Genomic DNA, 25,916 nt, shown 5'->3' on the forward strand with positions numbered 1-25,916 from the left:
CATGCGCTATTATGGCGTGCTTGTATTGTTGCCGTAGGCTGACGTTACAAGATGACATACCAAGATGCCATTGCAACGACTCCGCATTGTGAAACTAGTGATTGTCTCGCCACATCATTTAAACGCCGGCGGCGTAGCAGTCGTCCCGTTCGGTCTACACATTCTGACATCGTATGTCATTGGCTTCATCCGCACCCGATAAATCCCAAAAACTTGAACAAGGTTGCACTTCAGATGCGAATTACACCAAGAGCTCAAAAAGACGGTGCTGCTCCTGAAGTTGCAGCATTACAGCAAGCAACCCAGTCCGACAAATGGACATACTAATGTGGGGTAACGCAGCATTGCAGAATGCAAGGTGAGTACTTAGAACTAAAGCTCGGTATTCGGCGCTGATGATGCTTTTATTTGTTACAAAATAAATGCTTATTTCATTTTAGTCTTTAAGCTCTGCCTTTCGTACCTGACTTACCATAGGAAAAGTACAACGATGGCAGGATTATTTCTAATTGCCTCATTGGAACTTCTACCTTTGCTTTCGCGCTATTCTTGTGAGGTTGATAAATTAGTAATTTTATTTTGCGATTAATAAGCAAGATTACCTATTAGTGCACACACAGTCTCAGGAGGACAAGCTAACATAATAAATGGAAAGGTTGAAACTGATGAAGAATGAAAGAAATTCTGTAAAACTTCTGCAGGGGCAAGTTGGTACATGTCCATTAAAAGAGAACAGCGCAAACCAGGGTGACCACAAAACGAGAGGGACACACACAGAAGAGCATCTGTGTGTGTCCCTCTCATATTGTGGTCGTCCTGGTTTTCGCTAGCCTCTTTTATTGAATGAAAGAATTGCGGCGCCGAGTGGCGTCTATAGAAAGAATAGCGTGTAGACTGGTAAAGTGAAGCTTGCTCGCAGGCTGCTAAACTATGCATAGCACCCGCAGAAAAGATACAGTAACACATGTACATGTAAGTTAACAGAGACAGTATTGAGCAAGTCCTTTGTAAGGGTTCTTTCTTCGCTCGATTCTGCCCGTGCGATATCAGCTTTCCTTCGTGCAACGAGCGGCCTCAATGGGCACTGTTTTCTGCTCTAACGTGCACTGGTCTCACGACTGAACAGACACGCTTGACCAGTGCCCAGCTTGTCTGTGGCGCCAAGTCGTGCAGCACGAACTGCAACTGGCCACCGTTAACAACGCCTTAAACCACCGCTCAGTGCTTGACAAACTGTGGCAGGTGCCCATTGTGTTCCCTTCTGTCAGTGGTTACAAGCACCTTAAGCCCAAATCCAAGCGATATTCCTTTGTTTGCAGGGGCTAAATTGTACAGCCGCCCTGTGATTACCTTTTCAAAGCCTGCCTGCCTGCCTGCCTGCCTGCCTTCGCAAGCTCAGTCAATGACGGTGCGTTGGAGCGTGCCGAGGCCGCCCGAAGCGCGGTTCTTTAAGATACGCTGTGTTCACCCTTACCAACGTTTACTGCAATCAGTCAGTCTGCTCAGTATGATTTTGTGCCCCTTATTTGATCGTGCGGGTTGCACTGTATTCGACTCTAATTTCGCCGTAAATTTCGTGCGTGACTGCGGGATCACGTGCACACAGAGCGAAGCATGACCTTTTCATTTTATTTATTTCATCCGTGAGCACCCTGGAGTCCCAAAGGCATTACAAAGGGAAGTGGCAGAATTTAGAGGAGCAATAAATACAGAAAAATCATATTTATACGATGTTGTCTAGTAGCTACCAAAAAAAAAAAATGTCTTGCACGGAAGCTATTGATCGGAGAAAGCGATTCCAGTTCTCCGAAGTCCGAAGAATGAATGAGTGCAGGCTCGTCATTGTACACTATGCATTAATACCGACATCATTGCTATGATCGTTGCATAGCCATCTTGTTAGGTGGGAGCTCCCTTCATACTCCCAGTTGTGGCATTCAATAAGGTACTTTGTCCCTTGTGCTCATCATACATGTATGGTGGTAACGGGGTCTCATCAACGTATAATTTAAGTCAACTCTGCCTTTTGCCACCGCCAGTACCACAACGATCCGCCGCCAACGTCACGTTTACACATATGATGATCAGGTTAATTGTATTTCAGTTACTTCACCACAGTGGATGCATTCTTGGAAGATAAAAATAGAATGTGGAAAGTGGGAAAATGACGACGTCATCTGATGCTCGCTTTGCCTTCTAGTTAGTGAGGCACCTGGGTGTCAGCAGGAGGGTGTCAACTGGACACTTCAGCGAAATACATACATATTATTAGTACGCATTGGAGAAAAGTGTGCTAGACGTACTCCCCACATCAGAAGATTGCGGGTAGAGATATGGAAATGCCTTTCGAATAGTAGTAAGAATACATGCAAACTATTGCATCACTTTCTGACAACCATATTCACCTTCAATGTGTCAAGGCCAAGCGAAAGGGCTAGAATCAAGATCAGCAGGAAAGCTCAGATCGGGCCATTCGGTCCACCGGCGTTCTCAAAGCTTACGACCAAGCAAACTTACGTTCCACTGCCTGTGTTTCTCTTACACGTTCTGTCGAACGAAGTATGGATAAACCAGGATATGGGAGCAACAAGAAACCCGAAAGTCTTGTGTAATCTTAACAATGCAGTTGAATGGAGTGTTGTACGTTTATTAGCTATAGCTCAGGCTAAAGCATAACCAAGAGGTCAACCTGCTGTAGCACTGCCCAGCATGAATCCTGAAAGTTTACATGAACGATTCGTATGCAACCCACTGGTGCACTAATAATTAGCACAATTGGCCCGCTGTGAGCACATGTGCACGTTTTCACCATAACTCCCTTCTCTCTTATATCATGCTGTCTGACCTGAATTCAGGTTGTAGGAGATAAAGCTGATAGCAGGCCCACAGGCGATATTTGAATGAGGAGCTTCAGATCTCCGTTACCGCCGGTCAGCAATCACGAACAAAATGCATTGTCGAGGGTCAAGGCACCCACAAGAAGAAAGTGAAAGTTGTAATGCGTGCATTCCAAAGTAAAGCTGCCTTCAACGGCTATTTTCTTCTAACATTACAACATGGTAAAGGAGCAAAGCGTGACCATCGGTGTCGCTTTCATTCTGGAGCTGAAAGTGCTGAGAGAAAGTTTTGTATGGCTGTTAGGGCCACATAGTTATAACAATAGCTCGGGGCCGAAATATTCACCAAGTCGAAGCAGTTACCTGTATAAAAGTGTGATTTCAAGTAATCTTAACTGGCCGCTAAATCTAAGGGCACCCTGTGCCTATTTATATACGGCGCGCTGTCATCGTCCAGGTTGCGAAAACGCAGTTTTACGAAGCAACCTGATCGTTTGAGGCAGGACAACGTCCCACCGAACACGTGTGCTACTGAGAAGGGTCGCAGGCCAGGCAAGTAGCAGGGAGGATTTGCGCGCTGTCGGCTCCGCCGAAACCTTGCACCACTTTAATGACACAGCTCGCCCCGAGCATACAGTTTTTGATACCGCGTTCCCTATATGTCACCAGGAAAAACGTCTTCGCTGGGGGAGAACAATGCGCAAGCACTGGGGCTCCGTTTTCGACCGCAGTGACACCGAACACCCTGGTGTGGGTCATTCGAGTGCGGTTATGGCACGACCAACGCGGAAGCTTCGTAGGTCGTCGCTAGCAGATCTATACTTCAGGATCGGCAAAACACGCACGTTCCTTATTCCCATAGCTGCGGACAGTGGCTCGAGGAGAGCCGCGGACAGCTGGACAACGCGAGCCAAGCCTACTCTCGAGATAATGGACGGGCGATTTCTCACGGCTTCATTGACACGCAAGGTGCCCCCCCCCCCCCAGGGGGAGCGCTTTCGAAAGGCAACCGGCAAGCAATTGTCGTCGGTCGCGTATTCGAAGCGTATCGGGCTGGCCGTGGAGGATAGGAACCCGGAGATGGCGAGGAATGACAGAGCGGGCTTCGCACCCGTCAAGACGGAAGAAAACACTGGGAGTTGTCTTGGCCGTGCGAGCGAGCGAGCGCGTTTGTGTGTGCGTATGCGTGTAAGATCGGGGGGGTGGTAGATGGACCCTTTGCATGGACGACGTCACGCGAGTGGCGTTCGATATCGCGACATTTTCCCACGCGGTGCTCCTGTTTCCTCTTCTTTTCTTTTTCCCCCGCAGCAGGCGCTGTGGTCTCCTTATGCTGCGAACGCGTGCGCACGCGCTACTATACGCGAGCCTGTCCAGAAGTTTGCGGAGCCGGTTAGTGGTTGACATTTCCTATCTCGTGTTGCAAAGTGCGACTGCGATGCCGTGGCGTACACGCAAATACTGCGCCAGTGCGAAATCGGGCCGAGTTCACGGTGACCTGAACGGCTTAGTGCACTGTGCCGACTCTTACGGGAAGACAAAAAATTAAAGAAGAAACGTAATGATATGCAGATCCGAACCACATTTTGGTACCCGAGAAGCGAAGCTTTCGTGAAGCTGATAATATTCTGCGCAGTATTTTGCACCGTAGCGATGCCTCCTTGCAGGGAAGACGCCCAGACGCGGATAATCCAACCACGTGACCCACGGTGCCGCACATTGTTTGTTTATTAATTTATCTATGGGATCCGTCCAATTTGCTATGACACCGTCTACAGTGTCGGGGCGCGAACTAGAGTTGGCTGATCCTAGAGATAGCACAATCGTTAAGAGATCTTGGCGACAGAGCTACCATGCAGACGCGCCGAACCCGGAAGTATGGCCAGATAAAGATTTATTTTAACAAAAGGAATTCTGATCTCAATTACGCGTATTTGGTCAAGAGAGGATATTTGGATACAATTCGCTGTACCGCTGCGTAATTCTATAGAAAATGAGGCCAGCAGCGAGCACACCTGTAGTGGTATTAAATATGAAAGTGTTGTCCCGTGTGGGAGTAATGTTCGGCAAGACACCATTAGCTGCAGCAGGAAAGTAAAATCAAATGGTACAGAAAATTATTCTTTAAAATAGAAGAATTAACGAAAAAAGTGTGTGCACGGGGCACTGCAACTCATATCAAAGTAATTACTTCGGTTTCTGTTGCGCTGCCACAAAGAAAAGACTTTCAGAATCAGGCAAGTTTGCTTTACCTCGGGCAGCATCTACCTGCGATACCGTCGTAACACCAGTAACAAAAAAGGCAATTAACCTGTTTTGCTAACGATAACGATCGCAATGTGGCGGCTATTCAAAGGTCTAGTTTGCGCTACGCTGAATGGACAAGCATTGAGGAAAGCACCGTCGCATCAGTTCAATGTTGCTTTTTAAAATATCAGTTTCCAGTGAATATAAACGCCCGGTATATAATTCGGACTCCATCACTTGCCATTTTTGCCGTGATTAACTACTTTGGCCCGCCCTCCTGAGGCTTTGGCCTACTTTGGCATGTCATTGATTGGTTCAATTGTTGTATTATTGGCATTCCTCAATGGCGCCGAATGAAGGCACAAAAGCACGAAGTCACTGATTTGGCTTCATTTGGGCGCCATCCTTTAACAAAAACGTACAAAATATTAGTATTATGTATTTTCACAGTTCCAAGTGCTAAAGAAAAGGACTAGATACACCGATACCTTGCTCATTTTATATTCATGCTTACGTGAACATCAAAATAAGATAATGCATCGGAGTGCACGGACTGATCTTCCAGAAACTCCAATTTAAATTCGGCAGCTTCAGTTTGTGTCAAAGCGGGGCGTGAGTGCGACGGCAGAAATTACGCAGGGTATCATTAGCCTCGGTTATTAGATGTTTACGTCACATTACGCTGATCGTATGCCGGAAAAGTATGCAGACAGGCATCACCGGCAGTCTTACTTTCCTGGAACTTGAACGTGAAAGGCAAATAAAAGAAAAAAATATCACCGAGCCGAGGTCGGGGGGAAAGGCCAAGAAATAAAAGAGTAAATGCGCTGACGCGGAAAGCAATCGACCGTAGTAACACCTGTCAAACGCGAACAAAACAGGTTAGCGAGAGCATTTACGTCGCAAAAGAATTCAAAACATTGCAGCCCCAACATTTAAAAAAATATGGCGCAAACGCACTGCACGCATTAGGCGGCATTATCTCGACATAGCAGTCCGAGAAATTTGAGAAGCGGGATTACACGGAAAGTTGTGCGCGCCAAGCTTATGTGTTTTTGTGAGGCCACAATACCATTATCACTGGACATCATCGCAAGCATCACATATGCGGTTGTGCCGTGGTTTAAATGTTGACGTACTTGGCTAGGTTAACCATATATAATTCATGCGACCGTCTTTAGTAGTACCTCTCGCCGAAGTTCACCATTGAATACCGTACTAGTGGCCGGCCTCATTTTGAAACAGGTCGCCATTTACTGTGGAGAGGGGGATGTGCATGTTCTTCTTTAAAATCAGGTTTAGCAATGGCAACACGGCATTAACAACGAACAAGGGTGGTAACGAGGACAAGGGGCGACCGAGCACAGTTGAAAATGTGGAGGCAGGACTCCTTATGACTGAACTTGATATGGGGCAGCGGCTGATTAGTCTCACTGTGAGTTACATAGCGATAGCAATTATACGGACACTCCAAGTGAACTTTAGCTGCTGGCGTTGGCGTCGCCGTGGGGTTCCACATATATTTATGCATATGCATGCTTTATGCTTATCCATGCCTTTATGCGGCTTCTATTGCTACTCTAGTCAGTCACTGAAGCCTGCTCATGACACGTCTTACGTTGTTGACAAAATTATTCTCAAGAATTTTGATAATGGCAGCGCGCAAACAAATTTCATGAAACGTAGCATCAACGGCGCATTCCTTTTATCTCAAGTCTTCTCAAACACTTACTATAGGTGCAGACAAAAAAAAAAGAAAAAAATATCTCAGTGCTCAACCCTGAAAATGATGTTTTCCTGGCGCAGCTTGGGACAGGAAGCTTAGTTGCGCCTTTGCGATGTCATTATAAACCGCGCAAGGCATGTTAAAGCTTTTAGGGGGCCAGAAATTTTGGCGCACTCGCATATGTCGTGTGCGCGTTAGTAGGACTCGCTTATAGTTACAGCACCATCCGAGAAATTCGAGCGCTAAGCTAAACCTTGCTATCGCAGTCAGGACTTCGCCCTGCAGAGAGAGTTCACGAGGGTTGCAATGTGGGCTTGTTGGTAATGCATCTTCAAGGGGAGTATGCTACCATACTCCCCTTGAAAATGCAGAGAGAGAGAGAGAAACAGAGAAAGAGAGAGAAAGGAGGAAGGAAAGGGAGGGAGCTTAACTAGACTGAGTCCAGTTTGCAACTCTACACGTGAAGAAGGGGAGAGGGAGTGAAAGAAAGAGAGAGAGAGAGGACCTGAGTCTAATAGCACTTTCACATGCAGTAAGCAAGGTGCAGCATGTCTACAATCAGGCACTCAAGTCTGTTACCTTAAGCTACTGAAGAAACGCTCGAATGGATTTCTGGGCTGATAAACTGTGAGGCCAGGCTCCCATTACCTTAGCTTCTGTAAATGGCCTATCGTCCAGTCTTTTCAAGGCACACTTGAGAAAATTAAATTATGGGGTTTTACGTTCCAAAACCACTGTCTGATTATGAGGCACGAAGTAGTGGTACTCCGGAAATTTTGACCACCTGGGGATCTTTAACGTGCACCTCAATCTAAGTACACGGGTGTTTTCGCATTTCGCCCCCATCGAAACGCGGCCGCCGTGGCCGGGATTAGATCCCGCGACCTCGTGCTCAGCAGCCCAACACCATAGCCGCTGAGCCACCACGGCGGGTATGAACATACAAAAGCTGACTAAACACACCCACCACAGCACGCAAGAAACCAAATGATCTCATTAAGACCGATTTCTCTGAGGAAGATTTAAAGTGCCCTTCGTTGAGCAAGATGCACAGGTAGCGTTAGTCGATAAATTGAGTACGTATCCTCGCTATATTTGATGAAGTTGTTGTACGCGGTTTGAGTCTGAAGTATGTTCAGGGGGCACAATTTTCTTTGTCAGCCTTGCAGATTTCACCGCCAGGATGGGATGTACCTAAAGGAAACTAAAATTTTTGCCAGGCTTCGAACCTTACAAGCTTATCAAAGCGGCAGGTTAAAGAAGGAATAGTATATTTCGTTGGCTCGTTATTGAAGTTGTTCACTACGGGCGAGGATTAGCCTGGCAAACTGGGCCTTCAATGTCTGGCCCTGTGTTTTTTTTTTTTTCTGATTTTCATAAATGCGCTACCACGTGCCCAAACGTTCAGTGCCGTGCATACCCGCTAGTAGAAAGAATAACAATTTCTAACGCATCATCATTGTTCCTTGGGTGAACTTTATCCTTTGTAGATGCCCATATGGAAAAGCCCGTGTTTTCAAATTGCCAAGCAAAGCCTTTCTTTCGACGTTGAAGCGCCGGCAGGAGCCAATGAAGTGTTGAGCATCGCCAAGTTCTTTGCAATTTGTACATTGAGGAGCGCAAGCTCAGCTAGTTTTGAACGCTCAAAACGGAGCGTTGGCCAATCCAGTTCGTATTCTACAAATTAGGCTGGCTTCCGAGTGATTGAGCATCTGTACTGTAGACTAGTATTGCGGTACCCAAAGCGCCAGGACTATATCAATCACAGGGAATTGCGTTCATTGGGAACAGGTTGCTGCCTTGTTCGCTGACTATTGATGGCGTGGAGATCGTGTATACATACATACATATATATATATATATATATATATATATATATATATATATATATATATATTGTTGCGCGCGAAGGGGACCGTTTGTAACCCTTACGGATGAAGGGGACCGTTTACTTTAAGTCGCGAAGGTGAGCGCAAGAGCGGTCAGCTGGTTTATCCACTGAGCGTCGTTCTCTTCTTCCTTCTTCCACTCGGGACCGCAAGCACGTTCACTGCTCTTCGTTTTCTTCATGTGTAACATTCCTCTCGTCGCAGACGAAGCCCGCCGGGCGAGTCAATCCATGTGTCTTGACGTGAACAATTTCAAGCGGGCGACATGGACCACTTGTGTCCTGGCAGCTCTTCTACCACTCGCCGTGAGGCGAGCTATGTTATACGTGACTTCCGTGAGTCTGTTAATAATCACAAACGGTCCATCGTAGGTGGCCAAAAGCTTTTGGCATAACCCGCGTTTCCGTACTGGAGTCCACAGCCAAACTAAATCACCAGGGCGATAGGTTACCGGTCGGTGGCGAATGTCGTAGCGTGCTTTTGATCTGTCCTGCGATGCCAAAGTGCGCAAACGAGCAATACGACGAGCTTCTTCGGCGAGGCAGAGAGTCTCGGCGACAGTGGGATTTTCGTGACTGCAGAAGGGGAAAACAGTGTCGATTGTGTACCGGGGTGGCCGTGCGTACAGCAGGAAAAAAGGGCTATAGCCGGTGGTCTCGTGCTTGGCGGTGTTGAACGCGTACGTGATAAAAGGCAGTACGTCATCCCAGTTCTTGTGGTCGGATGAAACGTACATAGATAGCATGTTTACAATTGTTCGGTTGGTGCGCTCCGTAAGCCCATTCGTTTGTGGATGGTATGGTGTCGAGTGACGCAAGTGGGAATCACACAAACGAAGCAGCTCCTCTACGACGTCTGCTGTGAATTGTCGTCCACGGTCGCTGATGATCACGCGAGGCGGACCATGTCGCAGGATCACATATTGCAGCAGGAATGTTGAAACGTGAGTGGCAGTTGCGGAGGGCACGGCCGCCGTCTCGCAGTAGCGTGTGAGGTAGTCGACGCAAACAACTATCCAACGGTTTCCCTTGGCTGATTTTGGAAATGGGCCTACGAAGTCAATGCCCACTTGTTGGAAAGGCGTGCTTGGAGGCGGGATCGGCTGCAGAAGACCTGCTGGAGCAGTAGATGGCCGTTTGTGGCGCTGACACTGCATGCAGCTGGCCACATACGTCTCAACAGATTGTCGCATTCCAGGCCAATAAAAGCGTTCCTGAATCCGGTAGAGCGTCCTCGCCGAACCTAGATGGCCAGACGTAGCGTCGTCGTGCATAGCACTCAGAATCGCTGTGCGAAGGCTCTCCGGCACCACTAGGAGAAAACGTGCGCCAGTGCTGGAAAAGTTCTTCTTATAGAGGAGTCCATCACGTACACAGAAATGGTTTGCTGTCGTCGAGGCGGTCGTAGCGGTGAAGAGCGGTGTTAATTTATCGTCTTTTCGCTGTTCGGTTTTGAAGCAGTCGACGTCTGGAAAACGCGGCGACACAGAAGCCACGAGGTGATCGAAGTCGTCGGCGTCACAGTCCGTAGTACTAAGTGGCATACGCGAGAGACAGTCCGCATCAGCGTGTCGTCGACCACTCTTATAAGAGACGGTGAAGCTGTATTCTTGCAGTCGGAGCGCCCAGCGCGCAAGGCGGCCACAAGGGTCACGAAGATTCACAAGCCAACACAATGAGTGGTGGTCGGTGACCACTGTAAAGGGGCGTCCATACAGGTAAGAACGAAACCGCTGAACCGCAAATATTACCGCGAGGCATTCTTGTTCCGTCACAGTGTAATTCTGCTCGGGCCTACTTAATGAGCGGCTTGCATATGCGATCACGTGTTCGCGGTCACCGTAGCGTTGAACTAGGACGGCACCAATACCTATGCCACTGGCATCCGTATGGAGTTCTGTCGGAGCTGAAGGACTGAAGTGTTGAAGAACCGGTCGTGACGTCAGCAGGAACTTCAACTGACGAAAAGAAGAGTCGCACTCCGGAGTCCACTCAAAGGGGGTGTCCTTTCGTAGCAGGCATGTCAGCGGATACGCAACGTCGGCGAATTTAGGAATAAATCGGCGGAAATAGGAACAAAGCCCCAGAAAACTACGGAGCTCCTTGACACAGCGCGGTGCACTGAACGCTTCAACGGCTGCTGTTTTCTGGGGATCAGGGCGGATGCCATCCTTGTCGACGAGGTGCCCAAGCACAAGGGTTTGGCGGTCTCCGAAGTGGCATTTCTTAGAGTTTAAAACTAGACCAGCGTTTCTGATGCAGTTCAGGACAATATCCAGACGCGAGTTGTGTTCGCTGAAGGTGCGGCCAAAGATGACGACGTCGTCGAGGTAGCACATGCAGATGTTCCACTTCAAGCCACGCAATACAGTGTCCATAAATCTCTCGAAAGTTGCCGGAGCGTTGCACAATCCAAATGGCATCACATTAAATTCGAAGAGCCCGTCAGGGGTTACAAAGGCAGTCTTCTCCTTGTCGTCAGGATGCATCGGAATTTGCCAATAGCCGGATCGTAAATCTACTGAGGAAAAGTAAGAGGCGGAATGAAGGCAGTCTATTGCGTCATCAATACGTGGGAGTGGGTACACGTCCTTTTTTGTTACAGCATTCAAACGGCGATAGTCGACGCAAAATCTCCAAGATCCATCTTCTTTTTTAACAAGAATCACTGGAGCTGCCCACGGGCTTGCTGACTCTTGTACGACTCCCTTTTTCATCATTTCGTGCACTTGTTCGTTGATAATCTGGCGCTCTGATGGTGAAACACGATATGGCTTTTGTCTAATCGGATTTGCCGAACCCGTGGTGATGGTATGGCGCGTTCGAGACGCAGGGATTGCAGGTATATTGTCCTTCTGCGCAAAGTCGAATACCGAAACGTGCTTCGAAAGCACACCCACTAACGTTCGGCGTTCACTCGTACTGAGCGATTTATTTACCATCGACAAAAGGGCCGTTTCCGAACGGTGGCCATCAGGTTCTTCATGCACATCTGTAAGTTCAGCCACTGATAAGGACGCGTGTTCCCTGGCGAATGCTAATTTCATGCCATCTGATAGTATAACGGGCTCCTTAGAACAGTTTACGGTCCATAAACCAGTGCGTCCGCCTTTGATCGACACCACACAATGTGGCACCAACACATTCTTCTTCATACAGTTAAAGTGCATCGGTTCTACGGTAGCTTCGAAGCAGTCGGAATCGGCGCCGCAACAGACAACGGGAACGCAAACGGTAGATGATGCAGGTATGACCGTATCACCACAAACACATAGTGTAGTTTCGCGATCTACAGGGTTCTCCAGGAGTCCTGATGGAATCCTACCACTTAAGAATACTTTTGCTGTGCGGCAGTCGACAGTAGCACCACACTCCCGCAAGAAGTCCATGCCGAGAATAACATCATGGGTCGACCGAGGAATAATTACAAACTCTGTCGTAATAACATGGCCTCCCAAAAATACGTCAGCACTACACACACCAATAGGTCGCAACGGCTCACCACTCACTCCACAGAACTTTGAATCTTGGTCCCATTTAAACAAAACCTTTCGCCCTAACACGTGTTTAAAAGAGACACTCATGACCGAAATTGTTGCACCTGTGTCCACCAGAGCCATCACAGGGACATTATCTACAAGCACGCGCACTTTGTTTTTCAGCATCAACACAGGAGGTATTTCTGTCAGTAGCACGTCTCCAGCGACCTCACCTCCATCGGCCGCGCTAGCTAGTTTTCCGGTGACGAAGGGGACGCGGTGCGACGCAGCGGTGAGGGAGAACGGGGAGCACGACGTTGCGGTGGGGGTGTCAAACTTCTGTCAGATGCTGGGGAGCGATTCCGGGAGCTGCTCGGCCAATACTCGTCGCCAGACGATACGTGTGCTGGCCACGGGGCACCGTGTGGCCGTTCGGAGGGCCGAGAAAACTCTGACGACTGGTCATACCACGTGGTCATACGCTGGTTGCAAAACCGCGATATATGACCCGGGACACCACAGGAATAACACACCGGGAGAGGTCGAAACCTTGGTCGTTCGTCGATGAAGCGGATATTATCATTTTCCCGCGTGTAGTGGGTTGGTTCGTGGCGTGTGTCACGGCGATACATCGGGCGTCGAGAAGGCGTGCGCTGATTGCGTTGGTCATAGCGCGGAGTCGGCGGGCGTGTTGTCATCCTCGACTGTGGGGCTGCGCTGTACTCCACGGCCGCTGCGGTAACCATCGGCTGCCAAGGGGCCGAATGTGGCGCCGTCATAGCCTCTCGTGACGTGTACACGCCATGGTGGTCAACAGTTGAATGCAACAACCCTTCGCGGCGGGAAAGTTCCTCGCGGACAATCTGTCGGATGGTCGAAGGAAGGTCGAGGCAAGGGCTCGTGTCCACACTGGCAACCGTCGTAACGTTTGCCAACCGACCAAACTTTGGCGCAATCCGACGCATCTTGAGCGTTTCAAAAGTTCTGCAGTGCCGAATGACGTCGGACACAGAACTCAGGCTCTCCTTTCCAATTAGAAAATTGTAGACATCCTCAGCCACTCCTTTCAGCAAATGTCCAACTTTATCTTCTTCCGACATGCGAGCATTGACCACCTTGCACAGCTTTAACACTTCTTCGATGTATGTTGTGCATGTCTCACCTGGTAGCTGCGCCCGTTGCGACAGTGTCTGCTCCGCACGCTTCTTTTTGGCGACTGAGTCCCCAAAACACGCCTTTAACTCGTCAACAAAACGTTCCCACGTCGTAAGCGCGTCCTCGTGGTTCTCGTACCACACGAGGGCGGTATCGGTCAGGGAGAACACCACATTGGTGAGCTGAGTGGTTGCATCCCACCCGTTGGATTTGCTCACTCGTTTGTAGTGGACGAGCCACTCGTCGGCATCTTCCCCCGCTTTGCCTCCGAAGGTGGGTGGAACTCGGTAGTATGGCAGTGGACTGCTAGGCGTTGCCCTCGAAGTGGCTCCTTCTTCTGGCATGTCGAAGATGGTCACGGCTGATGGCGGGAGGCCGGCAAGTCGACGGCTTCGACGAAGCTGCGGCAGTGATGATTCCGTTGTTGTGAGCGATACCCAGCACCTCCACCACTTTGTTGCGCGCGAAGGGGACCGTTTGTAACCCTTACGGATGAAGGGGACCGTTTACTTTAAGTCGCGAAGGTGAGCGCAAGAGCGGTCAGCTGGTTTATCCACTGAGCGTCGTTCTCTTCTTCCTTCTTCCACTCGGGACCGCAAGCACGTTCACTGCTCTTCGTTTTCTTCATGTGTAACAATATATATATATATATATATATATATATATATATAGAGAGAGAGAGAGAGAGAGAGAGAGACAGAGAGAGAGACTACGCTACTCTTCAACAGTTCAGTTTCATTTGTTTAATTTCTCATTAATAAAGGCTGGGCAAACCTGGCTTTCTGCGCAGTATATCGCAGGCTGTGCTATGCAGCGCCGCAAACCGGCTTCGCGATCGGCACACATTGTGATCAGGAGAAATAATCGGCAAAAATAAATCACTCCCGCAACTTCGAACGTCCTAGCGCACACACACACACAAGATTGAGCATCTTAAACACGAACAAGCACGCACTGCGGTTAGCCGACTGGTTGCTCGACACAAGAAAACAGAAAAAAAAGGAGAAGTAGAGCTTATGCGGTGCAGTAATATGTCACGTCCACGGGTCCAATCGCCCGATCTCGATCCTCTTGGTCACGTGCAATGCATTTCCACAGGACTGTGCAGTCTTTGCGCAGAAGGGGCACAGTATCACGCAATGCGCCGAATTCCATATATTTCACGGTCTAGACCATCGCTCGCCTCGTAACCGGAGCGGGTTTCCTCGCTCCGCAACGGAGAGGCATGGCATTGGGCCGGTCTCACGTGTTCTGCGGTTAGCGCTCCCATAATCGGGTCGGCAGTGCATGAGCCAATGTAGGAAACATTGCGCCTGTATTCAGAAAGCTTTCTTACACTAGAACTTAAATGATATTGCGCGACAAAAAAAACGACACGGACATGAGAGAAGACGACACAGCAAGCGCAAACTTTCAACTAAGTTTATTGTGCCACTATGTGGCACAATAAAGTTGTTGCAACTTAGTTGTTGGCACTTAGCTGAAAGTTTGTGCTTGGTGTGTCGTCTTCTCTCACATCCGTGTCGTTTTTTTGTCGCGCAATATCATTTAAGTAATGGATTACCAACTTGCCCGGAATGCTGCTCTCATTACGTGCACTAGAACCTTTCGTGAGAGCAAATTCCTGTCAACGCTGATGCTTGACATGCTGGACGAATACCCAGTGGTACGAAACACACACACACACGAACGGAGAGTGTTGTGAATACTGGCACATGTTCTTCCTGCGTTTCGGTGCCCGTAGTCACCAAAAAATTATTTGGCACGCTTGAAATGTTCGTAAGAAAAAAAAAACAATGTGAGACACAGCTTCAGAAAAAATAGCCCACCAATCGCAAAGAGCACACACGAAAAAGAAAAACTGTTAATTCGGCCACTATTCCCTTGAGCTTTTTGTAAAGGTAAATGCTAGCCAATCAGGATGTTCAACATGACGGTAGTAAAGGCTCCCGGCCAATGGCAAACAGCCCTGAAGCACAAAAAGCGCACATTTTTATGCTTTGTGCTCTGTGGCGTGCTCTTCTATGTCTATTCAATGTTCGACCAGTGCCGCTGTTTTGCTGTTTATTATCAATAAGGGGGCGGAGGGTGGAGTAGTGGATAAACTGTATCATCTTTATTTCGAACACTACGAAGTGTCCTCAATATCAGTGCCACCTTTAATAAGACACGCTTCACCATATAAAGAACTTCACTTTCCTTTCAACTTTGGTTTCTTTTCAAGAACGTTTAGTCCTCTGCACACCTGCTGCGTCGGCTTCAAGACCGCGTTCGCGTTAATTCGCGACGCAAGCTCGGCACGTGACACAGTAGAGACAAGGCGACTGGAGGCGGCAGCAAATAAGTAAAACCACGGCCACCGTGTCGCTCGCACGGTGCAAAAACTCGAATACTCGATCGCACTTTGCGATAGGGATGAGATTCGGAAGCCTTTACGACCGTCGGCGGCGGCGGCTCTCAGAACTGTCCGGGCCCGAGGCATCAAACCGGTCGCCCCGTTGCTGCCGAGATTAAAAGCCGCGATACTCAGGAAGTGGACTGCGGCGGATCGAGCAGAGTGCTGTTGTAGAGGGTCCGTCTCGGGAAAGAAGCCGCCTATCTCCTCGGGTAGCACGGTTATGCGTAGACCGAGGGCTTGATGGTCTCCCGCACTTTTCGGTATGCTATAATGAGCGCGGTGTGGAGGATTATGGCTCCGAGGGGCCCGTAGGACACGGGAGATCGCGTGAAGTGTTGACTCACTTCTTGTCCTGCTCGGGCTGTGGCTATTTCCGTACACTCTCTTACGGCTTTCCGTAGAGTATCTCGTATGGTCGAGCGGAGATGCTGTGGCGGACAGTGTACGCACTCTTTTAATGCTATTCGCTCCTGACAACCGGCACAGTGACTCAGTGGCCGTGGCGTTGAGCTGTCGAACACGAGTTATTGGAGTGGATTAACCGCAACCGTGTTCTGAAGGGCTCGGAATGCGAATACGCTCGTGTGCCGTACTTTTATTGAGCGTCAAAGAACCCCGGGTGTGGCCACGGCGGTCGCATTTCGATGGGGGCGAAATGCGAAAACACTCGTGGTACTATGATTTAGGTGCACGTTGAAGAACCCCAGGTGGTCGAAATTCCCGGAGTTCTCCACCACGGCGTGCCTCATGATCAGAAACTGGTTGCGGCACGTAAAACCCCAAGATTAAAAAAAGAAAAAAAAAACCCGGGTGGTCAAAATTAAACCGCAGCATCCCAGTGCAGCCAATTGCGCAGTGTAAGGGCGGTAGTTTCTTTTTCTTTTTTCTTTTTTGCCCTGACAGTATTCTGCGTAATCTTTATCGAAAGGTGCATTTTTCTTTTGACGAATTGAGATGGTGCTTTAATACTGCTGAAGTATCGTTTGTGTAAGGTTCTTTAAACAAAAAACAGGGCCGCTTCTGACAGAAAGCTGGTATGCTGCATTTGTTCGTGTGAACAAATTTCAGTCAGTCCAGACGGAATGCATAATCTTAGCGAGTACAGAAGTAAAAAGAAATTTTTTTCATTCGGCATGAGGCCCCGTATTCACAGAATCTTTTTAGGGTAGAATTGCCCGTAACAGAAAACGTGGGCCAATCCTAATCGCGGGCGTATCCTTAGCTAACGGGGCCAGCCAATCGCAAAGATCATTTACGAACGAAGAGCTTTGCCAATTCGATTCCACGGGCCGAATTGCCAGTTGTTAGTTCGCAAGTTACTTTGCCATTCGGTGGTCGCGTTAACTAATGATACGTCCATTGTAAAGATTGCATTAGCTTTTTTTTTTTCTCACAAGAAATTCTAGCGCATGGCCATTTTGTGAATGCGGGACCCAGGTTATGGCGGACACAGCCAATTCGGCTAGTACAGTTGACGTATAGAAGTTATGCGAATGTTGCGTCCGTAACAAAGGCGAAGTCCACAATTCCACAACCCTAGTACCAACCAGTTTACGAGAAAAGCTAGACGTCCTAAATAATATGTTCGGACAGTGAAAACGTATTGCTTTCAGAGGACTCAAAAGTGCGTGAGAGCTCAGAAAGAGGCGTGTGCCCTTTCGCCATGCTGAAATTGACGAGGTGCGCCTGTTCCTGGGAATGCCGCTTACAGTGAAAGCTAGGTCATTGTCCGAGATACCCGGGAAGTGCAAGTGACGGCTGCCAGTAACAGCTGTTGCCAGTGGTGACGAGACGAAAACACGCTGTTGAGATCAGTTGCGCTGATAGCACAGATTGACTTCGGCGGTGCGTCGGGGCCTAGATGGGGTCTGCATGCCGTTCCCACCGGTCCGCCCAACGTGACTGCAATGAGGACAGGAGAAAGGCATTCGTGAACAACTCGCGCCATGGCGGAGTACACAGTCCTTGTAAGAGCCGCTTTAGGAGATGTGCTGCCGCATGGAGGGTATTATGCCCAATTCTAGCTACTTTATGGCGCGCGTATAGCTATACGAAGTGTACTCCTGAACGTTCACTGTAACTTTAAGGCGAGGTAAAATAGCTTATATGGACATCATTTTTCAAGGATTGACTTCCTGTTCGGAATAACGTACGCAGGAATACTACTTTCCCCTTTTTTTTTTTCAGAAAGAGAGCATATGCTACCTAATATTTGCCGTTGAGAGCGTATCTTACCTAGGGACAACGCTAGGAAGAAATATCAAGTCGGGCTGGGCTACTCGATTACGCGACTATAATGAAATGATGGCAGTGAGTGGAAGCTTGCACACCCAAAAACGCGGCATAAACGAGAGATGGTTGGTAACACCGCTCTCAATTGCCGTACCATCTACCGCTGAACTCATGTGTTTTAAGCGTGAAAGCTCGGGACTGGTTAATTTGATATCAATGTAAAATAATTACATTGCCTCCAAACGTGTAAGCAAGCACTCGACTTTGACGGTTTCGAGAACGTCGCCGGCCAGAATCTAGAAAAGTGCAATCAGAATCACTATCGACGCTACCAGCGCCAAACCTCAGGAGTAAAATTTTAGAAAGGCAAGCCTTGCTTTCCTATACCACGCTAAATTGGCCTTCTTCCTGCGAAAGTTGAAGCGTAGATATAGCATAGCGATAGTGCTCTGCCTGTCTCGACTATCCAGGGCGGACTATCCATAGGTGCGCGCTATCCAGGACGTTCGCTCTCAGAATAGCTGGTTTCTCTGTTGACTGCCCGTATGCGCTTCGCCACTGCTGAGAGAAACCAGTACACAAAATGTGGAACACAAGAAATGCTGGTTAGTCGAGCGAAGGCCAAAGCGGGAAAGACGCGACTACTTAATGTGGGTTAGACGACCAGTTCCCGCTCATTCGCTCAGGCTACGAAATGTCGACCGCATTCGCACCCGCACTTGAGCCGATTCCTTGACACACACTGCCTTAAGACGAGCTACTGCTCTACAACATGTGTATCCACACCAAGTCGATGTTCCCCTAATTCGCACCGCGCTGCTGTAGAGACGATTGCCTGCAGTCGAGTCCGCAGCGTCGGACGTTGTGGCGCAACGTATTAAAGCGCGTTGGTAGTGCTGGCGACTCATTTCGTATGCAACACGGCTTTGCCGCGACGGCCTGTGTGCACACTCAGATGAAGAAGCATGCGGTGTAGTGCGTGCGCAGATGGATAAAACCGCAGGGTTTCGCAAAGTATACGGCGCCCGCATTCCTCAAGAAATCCCAACTCACGGCGGTACATGTTCGCAGGGCATCCACTACGCGGTCACGAACGTGTACGTACGCTATGGGTAACGCACGCACGCACAGCCACACACGTGCAGACGCACGCGCGCACTCACATGAACGCGCACGAGAACACTCTCCAGTGCAGCCGGAACGCGCACCAGTGTGCCGAGCGGCAGGACGGGGCGTCTCAGTGGCGAACGGCAGTTGCGAAAAAGTCTCGGTGGCCCGGCAACGGGGCGGGTGGGAAGGAAATTATCGAGCCCTTCGTCGTATGTGTGTGTGAGACGCGGCGCTCAATTAAACCCGCTGATTGCCGGGCACACGCTCCCTGGACGTCCGGGGCCTGCATTTAATCGTCTGGGAAGCGGCAGCTTTCTCCCAGCAAGCTCGAGACCTCGGGTGTACTGCGTACTAGGCGGCTGCACCCTCTGTTACGACACTGCTGCGGAACGCATACATTGCGCGTGAGAACCGATAATGGGAGAGGTTCTGCAATGTTTTGTTCGTCGCTAAACCATAGATTGCTCGTCGAGTGTTTATTCACTACTTGGCGCTGACGTCTTCATGTGCCGGTTCGGCTCATTGGCGAGCTCTTGTTTGCCGCGGTTGCAACGCACGCTTTGCATACAAGAGAGCCTTTGGAAATGTAACCGCAGCATCGAGTTCTTGCGCCGACAGGAAGCAGTTTGTGCAGAGGCAAACAGGACGTTGCATTAAAGGCGGTGCTGGTGGACGTTTTGGCTCTGTTCTATATATCAATTTGCTTGGAACGAAATAAATGCCTAGCTTTCAAACAGAAATCACAAAGTTAGTTTCATCCGAGCAATGCTATGGACAAGTGAACTGCAATAAAGAAGAAGTCTAAGTCTTCGAACAAGCTGCAAGAACTAAACAGAACTGAGCCGTCGCGGTAGCAGGAGGTAACAACGGCAAAACAAGAAAAATAAAAGAAGTGCAAAATTGTTAAAAGATGCATACACCCCAGGTCATTTCATGTCCTTTCCTGCATGCTCGTGACGCTTTTTCTGCTGCGTGGTTTTTTGTTTCGAAGCCAGGTGGTACACGTGACGTTTCAATGCTAATTTCGAGCAGCTCATTGCGCTACGCCTCATATTTTCAGCACCTTATCCTCTCGCTAAGCCAACATTTTGGGCCTCACAGAGCTACAGGGCCTGCAGACAAAAAAATATCTTACGGAACAATTTTTTTCTTAAGAGAAATTACCAGCTAAAGATAAAGTTTGAAATAATATTAGCTGCCTAATATTAAGGCAAGTTTTGTCCCCTGATCTTGTCATGTTACGTCAAGTTGACGTTGTCAAGGGTTCAGGGGCCAAATTCACAAATTTCCGTAAATTAGTGATCTTTTCCATTGACCAGCCGGCCTTCCGACTAATATGTCCAGTTTCAGGATTGGCTGAAATTTTCTCTGACGAACAATTATATCATAATACCTTTCTGTGTTTACGGGTCCAGACGTTTTCCGAAAGAGAAACTATACTAAGAGCACTTTGTCTGTTCACTTGCGACGTACAGGGATATTCAGTCGTCCATAGAGCTATAGCAACCTTGAAAACGCGAACGGTGATGAAGCATATCTGCACTACTTCACGACGCACCCCGTCTGCGCATTGTACTACTAGCAGACGCACCGGTGCTTACGTAAGAATACAGATATGTGAATGAAGAACCAAACTAACTTTGAGCAAACCTCTGTTTCTTCCGGAATATGGCTTGCAACTGGCGGCTGACAGCTCTGTCGTAGTCTAAAAAAATAATTTATTCCGGCTGGTCGATATATACTCGAACCGACTGTGCAGACGAAAGAAAGGATAACTAACAGCGTTTCGCTTCAAGTTATCTGTTTCTACGTCAATTTATCACCGTTGTTTATCACGTTCGAGTTTGTCATGGATTGCCTACCTGCGAAGTGTTTGACTACGAAACTCCGGCTGCACTGTTTCTTCGAGTTCTGAGTGAATATTCAAAAAGAAACTCTGAAAACCTGACCATTCTTACCATTCCATTCTCATGCCGATATGTTGCCGACTTCGACAAAAATCTCTCATGCTTGGTGACACACGGACGACACACGGTGACACACGGACATACGAAATAATTAACCACAGTTGCATATCGATATTGGCCTTACCATCTTAATTCAACTCTACAGTGAGGGCATTCGGTATTAGTAGTCGGGCAGTATAGGTGCATAACTCCTAATCAACCTTAGTGCAAACAAGGTGGCCGAACAAGGAGACCAGGGCAAGGCGCTTCTTTCAACTAACATCTGTACTACATCACGCCCCTAACGTTAGAATCCTAACACAAGCAGCGTGTACCGATTTGCGACCATGACTCCTGGCAGACGAAGAGAGCGATATGCTTGGCTAAAGTGCCTACCTGCCAATGTCCCCAGAGGCATGACATCTGCCAGCGTTCACCGATTGCTTGAGGAACTGTTTACACTGAGAAGGATCTCATCACAAGAGCCCATTCAAAACCTTACAGGTGATTGAGCTTAAATCATTGGAGACATTTAAAGACGTTAATAGCAGTGCTGTGTCGTGCGCTGTTGTAGTGTTCAGGGGCACGTACTTCGCAAATGTTCTCTTGCGTAAGTGTCGTCCATGACTGGCCATTGCAGCGTCGACAGCCTCGTTGTTAGGCTGATGGCAGTGATGCGTTTCTGGCCGCTGGACCCAGAACTATCAGGGAAGGCCCTTGCGTAAGACATCTTTGCAAATTCGGGCCAAGGTGCGTGCCAGAGACGCTAAGAATGCCTAGCCCAGCTCCCCTGCTCTCCCGTTTCCGGAGGTGTGCGCCTAGCGAATCGCGTGCCAAGTGCTCAACCTTGAAGATTTTCTTTTTCACTTCTAAAGGCCTAGTAGACAGCACTCAGCCCCGCACACAACCATGGTCCACTGCTTACGGCGTCTACGTTTTTCGTCCCTCTCCGTGCAGTGGTTTATTATTACCAACTGTAACTGCGCGTGGGGGTTGAACCCCGTGACGAGGCGCGAAGTCCAACAGCTATGGCCGTGTACGCGGGGCTTGAAGCGCCCAGTCATGGCGCCCCAGAAACGGGTCAGATGCGCGTCGACCCATGCTCTCAAGGCCTTCGTTGTTCGTGTTGCTGCTGTCTGCGCTACGCGCGTGCGTCAAGAGACGCTGCAGTATAGTTATAACTGCATCGACTGAGTGAGCCTCGGCGAATTTCGCATGCGAATCGTTCTTTCGCAAGACGGCGGCGTCCCAATTTCTATGCTTGATGGCGACGGCTTCGCGACCGTGTGCGGGCATATCGCTGTACTCCGAACAACAGTCGAAGTTGGCTGCCGCTGTACTTGGAGTTCTGTGCCATTGGACAGGCGTAGTGGGATTGGCTAAGTGACAGTCCGTCGTCAGGCTCGTGACTGCTTAGAACGAAGCTATGATATAACACCGTGTTCTGGGCCCTCCCGCTGCTTAAGTTGGTGCGATTGAGAACGCTTGGCAATTGAAACAGGCATTGAATGCGTGACGACGTTTTCCTTGGTGTGTCCGTGTGTGTAACTGGACGCTCCTTGGATTTCGGGGCTAAGACGAACAGCTACTGAACTGAAGACTTCGTACGGGTGAGCTCGATGGGACTGCCTCACCAACGAATCTTGCTGAAGAGGGTTTAAAGCTTCAGTAACGTTTGATCTTTAATGGAGCAGGAGCCGATCTCACAGCGCTTTCGCACGTAAGCGCTCTTTGCAATTGGTCGGTCACCTTATCGGCACCGACAGATTGTGCTACCTTACAGACAGGAGACATCTGGTCCTCGACGGGGCATGCGCATCTCGGGGATGAAAGGTCAGAGGGCCTCCAGAGAAAGGTTATGGGGGCTAGAGGAGTGGGTGCGCCGACTGAGCGTAGTTCGCCACTTCTCATCATGACGCAAATGTAACGCTGCAGTCAGTAGAGCGGTTCTCCTGCACGCGTCGTAGTCCGTGCGCAGGGAAGAGTGTGCGTACGCAAGGAAAACAAAATACGGATTTGAGGATATTGCTGCCACCTATTTCAGATGTGATGTATGCTTCAAGTACCATTCTTTAAAGTGTAATCAAAGCTGTACAGGTAATTGTGCTACTGTAGGAAAAGGCGAAGTGCCGGAACTATTTTTTTAGCTTCTATGCAGGAACCTCGCACTACAGCTCCAGCGGTTTTGAACAAGTGCGGAGTTATTCTGTAGTCTTAGGCTGTGACCTAGTGAGCAGTTTTTCGTAGATTTGGTGCACTCGAGTATCATTTGAGTCGCAAATAATAAGGTTCAAGGTCCAGAACCACACGGGCTAGTTATGAGAGACGACGAAGTTGGGCATACCTGAGTACGTTTTGCTCTACCTGAGAGGCGTTAACGTGGGCCTAAACCTAAGTGCACGACCGTTTTGCATTTCGATCCAATCCCAACGCGGTCACTATGGCAGATGAGCAAACACACAACCTCATGATTAGCAGCACAAGGATAACCAGCTAGCAATCCCGGCGGGTAAGAACTGCGTTTGGATCAAGGACGTTTCACTTGGAGGAGGAGGAGGAATAAACTTTATTTGTGCACAGCAGATTTGAGACCTAGGCCTCTACCTAAATGACGGCCTCGAGCCCTTGGGCCCTGGCGGCATCTTCGGCCTGCTGGATTGCCTTGAGTTGGTCTTCCGGTGCACAGCTGAGCAACGCGGTCTCCCACTGCTCTCTGGTCTTAATTATTTTATTCTGTATGGGTGTACGAGGACAAGCCCAAACAATATGTTGTAGGTCCGCCCTTTCTTCACAGAATCTACATCTATCCGTGTAAAGGTCCGGGTAGTAGCGGTGGTAGGCCACCGGGTTCGGATAAGTATCTGTTTGTAAGAGGCGCCATGCCGTCGCTTGCCGTCTATTTAACGAGGAGTGTGCCGGGGGGAAATGGGCCCTTCCCAATTTATAGTGTTTGGTGATCTCGTTAAAGCTGGTCATCCGGTCTCTCTCCGTTCCCAGTATTTGTTGCGTGTCACCTGCTCGGCCTGTCAGTTCTCGAGCCAGGTTGTGCGCTATTTCGTTCCCGGGAAGGGAGGAGTGCGCGGGTGCCCAAATAATGTGGATGTCGCGATCTTCACGAAAGTTGTTTAAAATTCTCAGTGCTTCCGGCGAGATTCTTCCCTTTGCATAGTTCTTGACGGCTGTCTTGCAGTCGCTTACTACGATGTTAGCTTCCGTGGAGGCTATTGCCAGTGCTAAGGCAGCTTCCTCCGCCACCTCTGCCTTCCATGTTTTTACCGTCCCACTAACTCTGCAGTCACCCTCTAGACTCGTAGCAACTATGGACATACTATGTCCATTTGCGTACTCCGCCGCGTCCACATAGACCACGTCCCTGGCACTACGGAATCTTTTGTGGAGAGCTCTCGCTCGTGCGTTTCTTCGATCTTGGTGAAACTCCGGGTGCATGTTTCTGGGGAGTGGGGGTATTGATAGATGTTCCCTTATTTTCCTTGGGATGTCTCTCCGCACTCCATGCTGTGCTTCGTAGGTTATTCCGATGTCATCTAAGATGTGTCTCCCCGTCAAACTCTGTGTAAGCTTTTCATACTGCGCTACTCTCTGGGCCTCAATAAGTTCGTCTAATGTGTTGTGCACGCCGAGCGCCAAGAATTTCTCGTTTGACGTATTTGCCGGAAGTCCCAAGGCTTGCTTATACGCCTTTCTAATAATGCAGTCTATCTTGGTTTTCTCCGCAGCGTAGAGCTTGAGGTAAGGAACCACATATACAATGCGACTGATTACGAATGTTTCTATTAATCGGATGAGATTGTGCTCTTTCATGCCATAGTGCCTGTTGGATATCCGCTTTATTAGTCTGATTGTTTGTTGAACACTATTGTCAAGTAGTCTAATGGTTTCTCCGTTATGGCCGTTTTCGGATATGCGGAGTCCCAGTATTCTCAGGCTCTCCACTATCGGTATCGTGGTGCCTTCTACTGTGACCACAATGCCCGGCCTTTCCCTAATGCTTTTTCGACCCCGGCATGTGGGCCTATAGAGCAGAAGTTCTGATTTTTGTGAGGAGCATCTCAGTCCCTTGTCTTTGATGTAGTCTTCCACCATGTTTACTGCTGTTTGAAGGATCTCTTCCACATGCCCATCGCTTCCACCCGCCACCCAAAGGGTGATGTCGTCCGCGTAGAGGCTGTGTCCGAGTCCTTCTATCTTGTCAAGTCTCGCAGGAAGACCGATCATTGCCACGTTGAATAGAAAGGGAGATAGGACTGAACCCTGCGGGGTACCCCTATTACCTAGCTTGAGCGCGTCCGATTTGGATTCTCCAATTGAAATCTTTGCGGTACGAGCTGTCAAGAAGTCTTTGATGTACGCGTATGTTTTATGTCCTACATCCAGCTTTTGGAGATTTTGTAGTATGGCCTTGTGCGTGACGGTGTCAAAGGCCTTAGTTAGATCGAGACCTAGTATTCCTTAGTGCGGGTGAGAAAAGTCTAGACGTTTCACTTGGTGCGAAATTTACTGCTTCCGTGTGATCAAATCTTGATGTCCTTAGCCTTTTCTAAAGCTTGGTCATACATCCTTACAACCGTTTACGCCGTAACTGGCAAAATATTCTATATTTGAGGAACAAGCGAACTTACCCTTCCTCCAGAACTATACGGTACATCCGTCGGTTCCTTACACTGAAATTCATGCAATTCTAATGGAACTGTATTGCCAATGATCTTAAAAACTAATGTTTCTCAAATAGAAAATGCAGAAACCGGAGAACCTTCCACTTCCAGATCCAGTGACAGAGTATGATGCAGCATGTACGCGATGACAAGCTCCGCAAGTGCCCCCACAGATATCTTGACGTCGTAATTTGCGCAGGGTCCATTCGCAGCTTGTTTCTTCTG

General features: G+C 48.9%; 1 protein-coding gene across 3 annotated transcripts in view; it reads left to right on the plus strand.

Moving 5' to 3' along the window:
- LOC126544116 (prestin-like) overlaps window positions 1-25,916 on the plus strand; it is a 261,205-nt gene that overhangs the window by 121,968 nt on the left and 113,321 nt on the right. The window lies entirely within an intron of this gene.

Source organism: Dermacentor andersoni, chromosome 10 (assembly GCF_023375885.2).
Source record: "Dermacentor andersoni chromosome 10, qqDerAnde1_hic_scaffold, whole genome shotgun sequence".
NCBI lineage: Eukaryota > Metazoa > Arthropoda > Arachnida > Ixodida > Ixodidae > Dermacentor > Dermacentor andersoni.